Source organism: Saccopteryx leptura, chromosome 1 (genome assembly GCF_036850995.1).
Source record: "Saccopteryx leptura isolate mSacLep1 chromosome 1, mSacLep1_pri_phased_curated, whole genome shotgun sequence".
Taxonomy (NCBI): Eukaryota; Metazoa; Chordata; class Mammalia; order Chiroptera; family Emballonuridae; genus Saccopteryx; species Saccopteryx leptura.
In genome coordinates, this window is record NC_089503.1 from 192399205 (window position 1) to 192411336 (window position 12132).

Consider the following 12132-nt stretch of genomic DNA (forward strand, 5'->3'; position numbering starts at 1 on the left):
CTGTTGCTATCTTTTTTATCTCATGTGCTTCTGTGGTGGTTTTTTCAATGGTGGTTACCTTTGAGTAATGAAAAGGATCCCTACCCTGTTCATTGTAGCGAACTATTTTGTGAGTACTTTTGCACTCCATCGTCCTTTGCTACTGTTAATCTCCATCTTCTCCCCCTCTTTCTTTTTGTTGTTGTCACAGTTTAAATTTGGTTTTATTGTGTTCTTCTTGGAGCTTTTACTTGTGGCTCTGTTTTTTTTTTTTTTGTTCTTTGTATCTGATTGGAGAACCCCCTTTAGTAATTCCTGGAGTGGGGGTTTTCTGATGATAAATTTCCTCATCTTTTCTGTATCTGTGAATGTTTTTATTTCTCCTTCATATTTGAAGGATAGCTTTGATGGGTATAGTATTTGTGGCTGAAAGTTCCTCTCTTTCAGGACTTTAAATATTGGGGTCCACTCTCTTCTAGCTTGTAGAGTTTCTGCTGAGAAATCTGATGATAATCTAATGGGCCTTCCTTTATATGTTGTATTCTTCTTTTCCCTGGCTGCCTTGAGAATTTTTTCTTTGCTCTTGGTTTGTGTCAATTTCATTATGATATGCCTTGGAGTAGGTTTGTTGGGGTTAAGAAAATTCGGAGTTCTGTTTGCTTCTTGACCTTGAGGCTTTAGTTCTTTCCACCGGCTTGGGAAGTTCTCATCTATTTGTTTGAGTATGTTCTCCATTCCATTTTCTCTCTCTTCTCCCTCTGTTATACCTATTATTCTTATGTTATTCTTTTTGATGGAGTCAGATAATTCTTGTAGGGCTATCTCATTTTTTTTAATTTTTGAGTCTCTTTCTTCTTCTCTCTGCTGTGCCTCAAGTTGCTTGTCTTCTATTTCACTAATCCTCTCTTCTATCTGACTGTTCTATTAGCTAAGCTTGTTACTTCGTTTTTCAGCTCGTGAATTGAGTTTTTCATCTCTGTTTGATTTGTTTTTATAGTTTCAATTTCCTTGGACATATATTCTTTGTGTTCATTGAGTTGTTTTCTGAGCTCCCTAAATTGTCTTTCTGTGCTTTCTTGTATATCTCGGAGGATTTTTAGGATTTCTATCTTGAATTCTCTGTCATTTAGCTCCAAGGTTTCCAATATATTATATTTTTTCTCCATAGATTTTTCCTCATCTAGCTGTGTTACCTCTCTTTCTTTTGTATCCATGATATTCGATTTTCTCTTCCTTAATGGCATCTGAGGGTGGTTTCGTTGATAGTATTAATGAGATTTAATAAAGAATAAAAAGTTTAAAAAAATAATAAAAAAAGAAAAAATCAAAAATAGTTGTTTTTTTAAAAAAAAATAATAATGAAATAAAGAAAAATAAAATAAAATAAAAATTTTTTAAAAAAGGAAATTATTCCCTCTCTCCTTTTTTCCTCTCCTCTCCTCTCCCCTCTTTCTTGAGAAAATCTTGTGGTGAACTGTGAATTATAACAAACAATGCCTGTGATGGAGGGCCTGAATTGGGGAAAAGTAATAAAGGGGCAAAAAAAAAAAAAAAAAAAGAAAAGAAAAAAAAAAAAGAAAAACGAGATAAAGAAAAAAAAAAAAGAAAAAAGAAAAAAAAAGAGCATATGGACCCACAAAAAGCAAATAAGGAAAAAATTTGGGTCAAGAATAAAATGATTTGCTTTAGGTGTTGGTTGTCTAAGAGTTATGATGAGAGGAATAAGAGGAAAACGGAAAAATGGGGAGACAAATTAAAAAATTACTATTGTATTTAGTGGAACAAGAACTAGATAAAATGGAGAGCCAGGGATGGGAGCACTGCTAGTGAGTTAAAAAGGTGAAGTAAAACCCCCCCAAAATGCCACAAACATAAGTTTGAGTCCCAGATAAGATAATTTGTTTGTTATTGAGGTTTGAATGAGAGGAGATGTAAAGGAGAAAGGGAGAAACTAATATAGAGGGAGAAAAGAAAGAGAGAGAGAGAAAAAAAGAGGGAACCACTAATAGAAGAAAAAAGAAAGGAGAGAGAGAGAGAGAGAGAGTTAAGGGTTTTGGAGTGCAACCCTCATAGAGAGAAAGGAAGAGAAGAGAAAAGATAATGGGAGATGTAACACTTATGGGTAGTGTAGTTCAAGGAGAGGAGAGAGTAAGACCGGCAGAGAGTTAATTGGCCAAATTGGAGGAGGAAAAAAAGTATCAAGAATGAAGATAAGAGAAACAAACGAACAAATATAATAAAATGGGATAGGTTATAAAGTCTGCAGATTATTCTTGATTTTGAGAGGTTATCTTCTTGCTTTTTCTTTTCTCTCCCTCTTCCTGGTTGGTGACTCTGTACCCCGGGTTCTGCCCCTTTGGCACGCTCAGGTAGAGGTTTGCAGTTGATAAGTCTCTATGGCAATGTCATGTATTGTGCTTTAGTCTCGTTGGCAGTCGAGGCTATTAGCATTTATAGGCTCCGACAGTGAGAGAGTCCGTGTTCCTGGAGCCTTTCTCCTAGTCTTTCCTTCCTCAATTAGTAGCCTGATAATCCAGCTATGGGGTTGCTGCTGCCTCTGCCTGGATAGTAAGAGGCTCAAAGACCTGGCAACTCCCCACTCTATTTCCACTCAGCACAGGGCTCTGGGTAAGGTTCAGTCAGTCAGAGCTGCTAGCATAATCAGGCGGGCTTTCTGCCCACTCAAAGACCTCTGGCTCTGTCTGCCACTCTGTCCGGTAACACAGGCGGGCGCCCACTTCCGGGGCGCTTGGAGGAAACTCTCACTCACTGTCTGCGCGCGCAGACCAGGATATCCGGCCAGCAGTCTCACGCTCTGAGTGAAACCCCCAACCGCAGGGAAAAGTTGCAGCGTTGGAATTGAGTCTCGCTCCGTCCCCGTGTGCGGCTTTTGCAAGGCGCTGGGGCAGCCCGAGATTCTGCTTTGGCCCACACAAAGGCCCCTGACTCTGCCCCTCTGTGCGATAACACGGGCGCGCACTGCCGAGGCACTCGGAAGAATCTCGCATTCACTATCTGCACGCTCAAACCCGGATATGAGGCCAGCCGCGTTTCCCTCTGAGTGAAACCCCCAGCAGCACAGAAAATTTCCGCCGTTGGAATTAGTTCTCACTCCCTCCCGTGCGCGGCTTTCCCAGGCCAGGGCGCTGGGGCTGCCCAGAGACTCTGCCCTTGGCCCACAGAAAGGCCTCTGACCCTGCCTCTCCGTGGGGCAACACGGGCACCCACTCTCGGGGCCTAGGAAGAAATCTCTCGCCCACTAACTGCGCACCAACCAGGAGACCGGGTAAAATGGCCGTCCCGCTTGTCTTTCTTTGTTTGGGTTTGGCGCGAGTGTTAGCTTGTATTGCCCGGGTTGCCACAGGATCAGTTTTTCCTCGGCTTGGATCTCCATGCCACAGCCTGGTTCAGCTGTTTGTGCCGTGGCCTGAATCTATTCACCCCCTTTGCCCGCCTCAGTTTCTATATTCACAGTTACCAGAGAAAGCCGCCCTGTTTAGGTTAGTGAGGAAGGCGGAGCATTTCTTACTCCCTATTTCCTTCGGGGTTTGGTTATATATTTAGCCAATTTTTCACTCGACCATACCTTTGGGTGTATTGCGAAGCATCTGGAGGCTCCAAGTATAGGTTTTTCTGTTTCTGGTTGAAGATCTTGTTGAGTTTTGGGGGAGATTTATCGGAATCGCTTCCTACCCCGCCATTACTCTGACGTCATCTCCTCTTTTTTTTTTTTATTAAGTGAGAGGTGAAGGCAGAGACAGACTCCTGCATGTGCTCCAATCAGGATACACCAAGCAAGCCCCTACCAGGTGATGTTCTGCCTGGATGCCAAGCTCCATTCCTTGACAACTGAGCTATTTTAGTGCCTGAGGTGGAGGCCATGGAGCCATCCTCAGCACGCAGGGCCAACTCGCTCCAATCGAGCCATGGATGCAGGAGGGAGGGAGAGAGAGAGAGAGAGAGAGAGAGAGAGAGAGAAAGAGAGGTGGAGAAGCAGATGGGTGCTTCTCCTCTGTGCCCTGACCAAAAATCAAACACAGGACATTCATACACTGGGCTGATACTCTACCACTGAGCCAACAGGCCAGGGCTATCTTTTCATTTTTCATCTCTGTAGGTAGATGCTTCCAGACAGGCCTTGTCTCACACTACTTCTAAAGCAGTTCCCCCAACACCCAGTTACTCTCTAGCACCTCCCCCTTGTTGACTGACTGATCTCTCGACTAGCAGACCGGTTCCATGAAAGAGGACCTTGTAGGTATTTCCAGAGCTCCCCTAGTGCCTGGCCCAAGTTGAGCATTCACCAAATGGATGACAAAATAGTTAATTAGCCTCTTTAACAACTTCAGAGAAATAAATGTAAACTATGGTTCTACCTCTCAGAGATGGTTTTTGATGACGTGGCTTTTTCTGGTTCTTGGAAGTGAAGTACCTGTCACCTTGTATTTTGTGGAATGTCCCTGAATAAAAGAGCTGTCATCTCTGTAAAGCCTATCTTGTCTTCAGACATTCCAGTAAGCTCCAGACTTATTGCTCCAATTGGTCTTCTAAGCATCCTTTACATAAGCCCGAAGTATCACAGTGAATGTCATTTTCACATCCCCCTCCTCATGAGAGAATCCAAAGGCTGCCTTAGTTGTCCCATGAGGACCAGTGAGTGGCATCCATTCAAAACGAAATCTGAGAGAGAATGACACCCATGCAATCCTCTTTTACTTGTGAATTTCTCTCTTTAAAGAAAAAATAGAGAAGATTGGGCATAAGGATACAAGAAATAATATTTAAAATATATTATGAAGTTACATAATATAACTAGAAATTTCTCCTTATTTTAGTAAAAAATATAAGAAGTTGTCCATAAGGAAACAAGAAATATTCTAAAGTATATAATTAAGTCATATAGGTAACGGCAGAAAGGAGGCTGCTTTTCTTAGCTCAGTTCTAGGGTGATACATATTTCTTCCTGAGCAACTAAGGGTCTCTGCTTCAAGGTTATCAGCAGTTACTGGAATACATGATTAACAAGAAAAAAAGTAGGTGGGATAGGTAAACTGAGGTCTTGCCCCAATTCTGTGTCATGGTGCTCACTTTGCCATGGATATGAAATCTGCACCAAATAAAAGGAAAACCCTTCCAGTTTCTGTAGGATGATGTGGCAGCATGTGCACATGCGCAGATGATGACGTAACACCGTGTATACAGTGGAGCAGCCCACGGCCATGCCAGTTGAGATATGGATGGTACAGAGAAAAGTTCAGTGTGTTCTGTGGCTTGCTAAATTCGAATCCATGATCAAAGTGTAACGTGAATATCTATTGGCGCATTTATAACGAAGCACCACCACATAGGAATAACATTACTCGGTGGGATAAGCAGTTGAAGGAAACCGGCAGTTTGGTGGAGAAGCCCCCTTCTGGTAGGCCATGAGTCAATGATGAGTCTGTAGAGGCTATACGGAATAGCTACCTAAGGAGCCCTAAAATATCTGTGCATGAACCCACATCAAACTGCACTGAATAGGTATGAAACTGGGAGAGTTTTCCTTTTATTTGGTGCAGATTTCACATTTCTATCATCTTTTGTTGCTTTCCTGTGGCCGGTAAAAAGTGCACTATGACTGTAGTTTTATGTCATCTGTAAATAATTAGTTTTACTTTTCTCTTTTCAATTTGGATGCCTTTTATTTCTTCTTCTTGTCTAATTACTGTGGCTAGGATTTCTAGTACTGTGTTGAATAAGAGTGATAAAAGTGGACATCCTTGTCTTGTGTCTGGTCTTAAAGGAAACACTTTGTTTTTCCTGATAGAGTACTATAATTGTTGCTGTGTGTTTGTCATATATGGCCTTTATTATGTTGAGTTATGTCTCTATTCCTACTTTGTTGAGAATTTTTACTATATATAGGTGCTGAATTTTGTCAAATGCTTTTTCTGCATCTATTGATATGATAGTATGATTTTTATCCTTCATTTTGTTTATGTGGTGTATCATGTTAATTGAGTTGCAAATATTGTGCCAACTTTGTATACCAGGAATAAATCCTACTTGATTATGGTATATGATCTTTATAATGTATTGCTGAATTTTGTTTGCTAATATTTGTTGAAGATTTTTGCATCTATATTCATCAGGGATATTGGTCCATAATTTTCTTTCCTTGTATTGTCTTTTCTGGTTTTAGAATTAGGATAATGCTGGCCTTGTAAAATAAGTTTGAGAGTTTTCTTTCCTCTTGAAATATTTTGGAATAATTTGAAAAGAATAGGTGATAGTTTTTCTTTGAATGTTTGGTAAAATTTACCTGTGAAGCCATATCTGGTCTAGGACTTCTGTTTGTTGGGAGTTTTTTTTATTATTGCTTTGACTTCATTGGTTGTAATCTGTTAAGATTTTCTATTTCTTCTTGATTTAGTTTTGAAAAATTGTATGTTTCTAGAAATTTATTCATTTCTTCCAGATTTTCCAATTTACTGGCATATATTGTTGTTCATAATATTTTCTTATAATCCTTGTATTTCTGTGGTGTCAGTTGTTACTTCTCCTCCTTCAATTTAAATTTTATTTATTTGGGTTCTCTTTTTTTCTTGATGAGTCTGGTTAAAGGTCTATCAATCTCATTTATTCTTTAAAAGAACCAGATCTTGATTTCATTGATCATATATATATATATATATATATATATATATATATATATATATATATACTCTATTTTGTTTATTTCCATTCTGATCTTTATTATTTTTTTTCTTCTACTCACTTTGGGTTTATTTGTTTTATTTTTTCTGGTTTCTTTAAGTGCAACACTAGATTGTTTATTTGCTATTTTTCTTGTTTCATGAGGTACACCTGTATTGCTATGAATTTCCCTCTTATGACTGCTTTCACTGAGTTCCATAGTTTGGGATTGTTGTTTTTTTCATTTTCATCTGTCTCAAGGTATCTTTTGAACTCTCCTTGATTTTGCAATCATCGTTTAGTAACATGTTATTTAGCCTTCATGTTGTTTGTGTGTGTTTTTATTTTTTTTCTTATAATTGATTTTTACTTTCATACCATTGTGGTCAGAGAAGATGCATGATATAATTTCAATTTTCTTAAATTTATTGAGACTTGGTTTGTATCCTAAAGCATGTGGTCTATTCTTGAAAGTGTTCCGTGTCACTGGAAAAGAATGTATCTTCTGCTAGTTTGTGGTGAAGTGCTCTAAAAATAATAATTAAATCCATCTGGTCTAATGTATCATTTAAGACCACTGTTTCCTTGTTGATTTTGATTTTCTGTATGGAAGATCAATCCACTATGTCAACAGAGTGTTAAATTCCCTTAGTATAACTTATTACTGTCAATCTGTCCCTTCATGTTCATCAAAATTTACTTTATATATTTAGGTGCTCTTATGTTGGAGATTTTTTATTTCATAATAAATCCTTTTGTCAGGAATGAGCTAAAAACAATTAAAAGTTTATACTTAATAAAAAAATTAAGTATCAAATTTCCATTTCTCAAGGCAGTTGATAATAAACATGTAACTTTTACAAAATGTTCATCCACCAAAGGGGCTGTATCAGTAACCACACAGAATTCAAAAGACTGGACCAGCTCAGAAGGTGTTAGTATCTACTTTGAAAGTTGATTATTACTTTCAGCAGATTGTTCAAAAATGACAATTTAATATGCATGAGAACAGAGTTTTGTTTATATATCATTCTATGAAGCAAGACTTTCCTCTAGATCAAATTACTGGCCTTCTAAATTTATTTTACTTATTTACAATTCTAAAATTTTTGTTTATGTTTGAAAAGTAAAATAATATGATTTCTGTTGCTTTGGCGAAAGAGAATCTGAGAACAGATAAATTATACCAGTATTATAATGGTGTCATCAGATTCTTCAGACAAAATAATTTAAGCAAATATCAACAATTGTACAATCTTTCACACTTTTCAAAGCATCAAAATAAAGCTTTTGGAAGTTCCCTTTGTCAATGATAAAACACTTGGCATTATTATAAATGCTATTATAATTTAATTTCAAAGCTCCAATATTTTTAAAAAATTATTTGGGAAGTAATATACAGATACAAATTTTGATGATGAAGAACAGTATTTTCTTTGAAACTACCCTCTTACTAATTAAGAAACCATTTTGATACTAGTTACAGTTTACATATATTTCATAATTATATCTTTAAGAGCTGTGACATTTTACCAATTAAAAATATTCAAACCTATATAAATTGATCTAAGTGTTTGGCAATGATATTGACGTCTTTTGTAAGCCTTTTAAATTTGGGGTGCAAATTTTTTTAAAAATCACTTGAAAATCTTTACTCCTAGAAATCAAACATGAAGCACCAAAATCATTTTTTTAGAGCTTTTGATGCTTTCAGAGAATTGCATTTATTCAAAACAAGAACAGCTCATTTCTGACTTCAGATGTGAGGGAGGCCCAAAATAAATTTAAAAATAGGAGCTTAAACAATGTAGATTTAGTTTTGCAATTGTGTGTTTTAACTTTGGAATACTTGGAGTCTTTTGACGGAGCTCTTATTTTTAACTAGAAAACTTTTATTTTACTGTAATGAATGAGATTGAGAAAGGCAATAATTTCTGTAGTATCTAGATTCTTTTTTAATGTTGTGAAGGAAATACACTTGAATAAAGGCAGAAAGAGCACCTGTGTGAATATTTGGCTGACACATTGACATGTTCAAAGCACGGATGACTGAAATTGAGAGTATCTTCCATTTAGCAGAATGTGAGCTGAGTGTACCAGGTACCTCAGCACCTGTAGAGTGTTTTCTTAATTAAAACTTTCTTAGTCTATAAAATAGTATCAACAAAAGGTATCAATTATATCAAATTTTCTAAGTCCCCTGTGTGCTCTTGTGGTGCTAGGAAAACACAGTTGTGGGTGCAGTGAAACACAAGACTTGGGTTTGATTCCTGGTCAGGGCATATAGGAGAAGCGACCATCTGCTTCTCTACCTCTCCCTCTCCTCCTTCTCTCTCTCTCTCTCTCTCTCTCTCTCTCTCTCTCTCTCTTCCTCTCCTGTAGCCATGGCTTGAATGAGCAAGTTGGCCCTGGGCACTGAGGATGGCTCCATGGCCTTGCCTCAAGCACTGAAATAGCTCGAGCAGCAGCCCCAGATGGGCAGAGCGTCAGCCCTAGATGGGGGTTGTTGGGTGGATACTGGTCCGGGTGCATTTGCGTGTTCATCTCTCTGCCTCCCTGCCTCTCACTTGATAAAAAAGAAAAGAAAAAAGGGGGAAGGATAGGGAAGGGAAGGGAAGGGAAGGGAAGGGAAGGGAAGGGAAGGGAAGGGAAGGGAAGGGAAGGGAAGGGAAAGGAAGAAAAAGAAACACAGAACTCAAAGAGAAATGTGACCAAGATGAATAAAGGTTGTAGGTCCAAGTTCCTTTCGTTCTTGGAAAAAAATAGCAAAGATTATTATAATGGAGCAAACTCTAGAGAAAATAAAATCTTGAAATGAACCTTTTTAGATTATTTATCTAAGTGTCTTCCAAGTGTAAGTTCACACACTGCTGCACAATCATGCGGGTTCTTGTTGAGAATACAAATTCTGCCCCCGCCTTGACCTGCTACATCTGAGCTTCAGGGCTCAGGGCTGTAATAAGCTCCTTTGGGTGATTCTGATGTGTATCTGGGGGTGGGCACAGCTGCTAGTGGGCATCCTGGACGAAAGGCAGTTTTCCTGGCTGCTGGAACTGAGTGACAGGAAGCCCCTGCCCCAGGACTCAGCCTGCTCTAGTGTCGCACAGCCTTAGTGGAAAAGTTTCTGTGGCTGTTCACCTCCTCCCTTAAGTTCCCACCAGTTAAATGTACCTTCTGGAAAAATAAAACTCAGCACTCCCATCAATATGACAGCCTTTCAGAATGCACTCTTTGATGCTTTCCAAACTCCTCCAGGGGGACCAGCGTCCCTTTCTGCCTCTCAGCTGCCTCACTGTGGAGCCTGCCTAGGCCTCCTGCCACGTGCATTCATATGTGCTGGCACATGCATGTGTCACTCTAGTTATGTGGGTAATGTTACCAGGAGTCTTCTGGAAACAAGGTCTTGATCCAGTGGTTTTGGTGTGGGAATGTCAGTGATGGGCAGGTGACAGGCAGGTAGAGGGGGCACTAGGCTGCAGCAAGAGACTAGGAGGGTCCCTGCAGTTCTGTTTTGTTGTCTATGTTTACAGTAAACCCTAAATCTGAGATGATGGCACAAGATACCTTCATATCAGTCTTATTGTTCTAATGTTCCAATTGTCTCAGTTCCCACCCTGTTCTAGACACTTCCTGCCATTGCAAAATCATGTTTCTTTTCATTTCCATGTTTACTTATTTTATCTATAGGATCATATGTGACTCTTGCTCTTAGTGATCGATGTCCCTCTCTACTCACAGTGACATGGTGGGAACATTCCATGGAGATGTGGGTTATGGATCAGTCTCCAGGGCTTCAATGTTCTCTGAGACACTAAGCCTATAGTTCAGGTAACAGGTGGAGCGTGGCTGTGAGGAACAGCCAGGTATATGTTACTAAGGAAACACTTTCAGTGACAGCCAAGAAATCAAAGACCAGTGGTTCCAGAAACTCAGAAAAGTAAAATATCATGTCTAACACTGCAGATTTAGAAATTGAGTCAGATCTAGAACTTGTAGAAATGTGATGGTATTTCATTATTTTATTGCATTCTCATCAGGCAACATTTATATACTTTGTTCAAAAATGAAACTGAGGTGCTTTCTTATGACCCTATCTCTGTCTTCCTTCCTCTCCCACCCGCTCCGGGTTTCTTTTGGCTACTTCTGTGTCCTTTCAGTATTTCTTCATGCAGATAGAAGCAAATATGAATCCATTTATCATTTTCTACCCTTCTGAGCCCCAAAGGTAGCATCTGGGACACATTATTCTCTTTTGTTTCTCACGTGTGACATCCTGAAGAGCTTCTTCTTCATCATCAATATCAGATTTTTTAAAAATATTTTATTTATTGATTTTAGAGAGAGGAGAGAAAGAGAGAAAGGTTGGGGAAGAGCAGGAAACATCAACTTATAGTAATTAGTTCTCATATGAGCCTTGACTGGGTAAGCCCAGCGTTTCAAACCGGCGACCTCAGCATTCCAGGTCAGTGCCTTGTCCACTGTGCTACCACAAGTCAGGCAATTTTAGATTTTTTACTGCTCATTGTATATAGTCCTTTCTATTGGTAAACATAGTTTTTATAAAAACAAACAAGCAAATTGTTTTATTGAGATATAATTCACGTCACAAAATTCACCCACTTAAATGATATAATTCAGAGACTGTTAGTATATTCTGAGATGTACAACCTTCACACGGTATCACACTTTTTAACCAGTCACCTATGAAGGAACAACTTGGTTTACTTCTAATCTGTTACTATAAGGGGAAAAAAACCCTTTTGGGAGTATTCTAGTTTCTGCCTCTTTGTCACATACAAGGTATGTCTCTGGGATGGACAACTGGGCACAGATGAGTGGCAAGACTGATGGTGGGCATGTTTGAGATTTTATGTCATTGTTGTTCTCCAAGTCACAGAGTTCATTTACAGTGACATGGGGCAGGGGATGGGGGGAGGGGGGAGGGACGAACCCTTCCTCCCCCATAGGCCAGGGCAGGATGCTATTATTTTAAATTTTTACTTATCCAAAGGATTAAAAAAAAGGGGGGGGCATCTCATTGTAGTTTTAATTTGCCACTAATTATACTTTTATTTTAAGAATACATTTTTCGTGGTGATAGACAGCCTTTAAGTTGGCTCCTAGGGATGGTTGCCTCTTTTGCATGGCTCGTTCCCACAGTGAGCCAGGGCCAGCCAGTGTGTCTGGTGTAATATGGCAGGAAAATGTGTGACTTCCATGGCCAGGTAGCACAGTGCACTGCCCCTCCCTGGCCTCTTGGATGGCTTGCTGAGTTGACGGGGGCTGAGATAAGACGGTGAGGGAGCGTGGATCCAGCAGCAGGGTAGAGAGATCTCATAGAGAAAATCCACTCTCCAGCACAAACTTGCCAGCCATGTGAGTGAGCCACCTCCAGCCTCAGTCAGACCTTTAGGTGACTGTGGTTCCAGCTGAGATTTCATTGCAACCTCAGGAGAAACCAGGAGCCAGGACCACCCA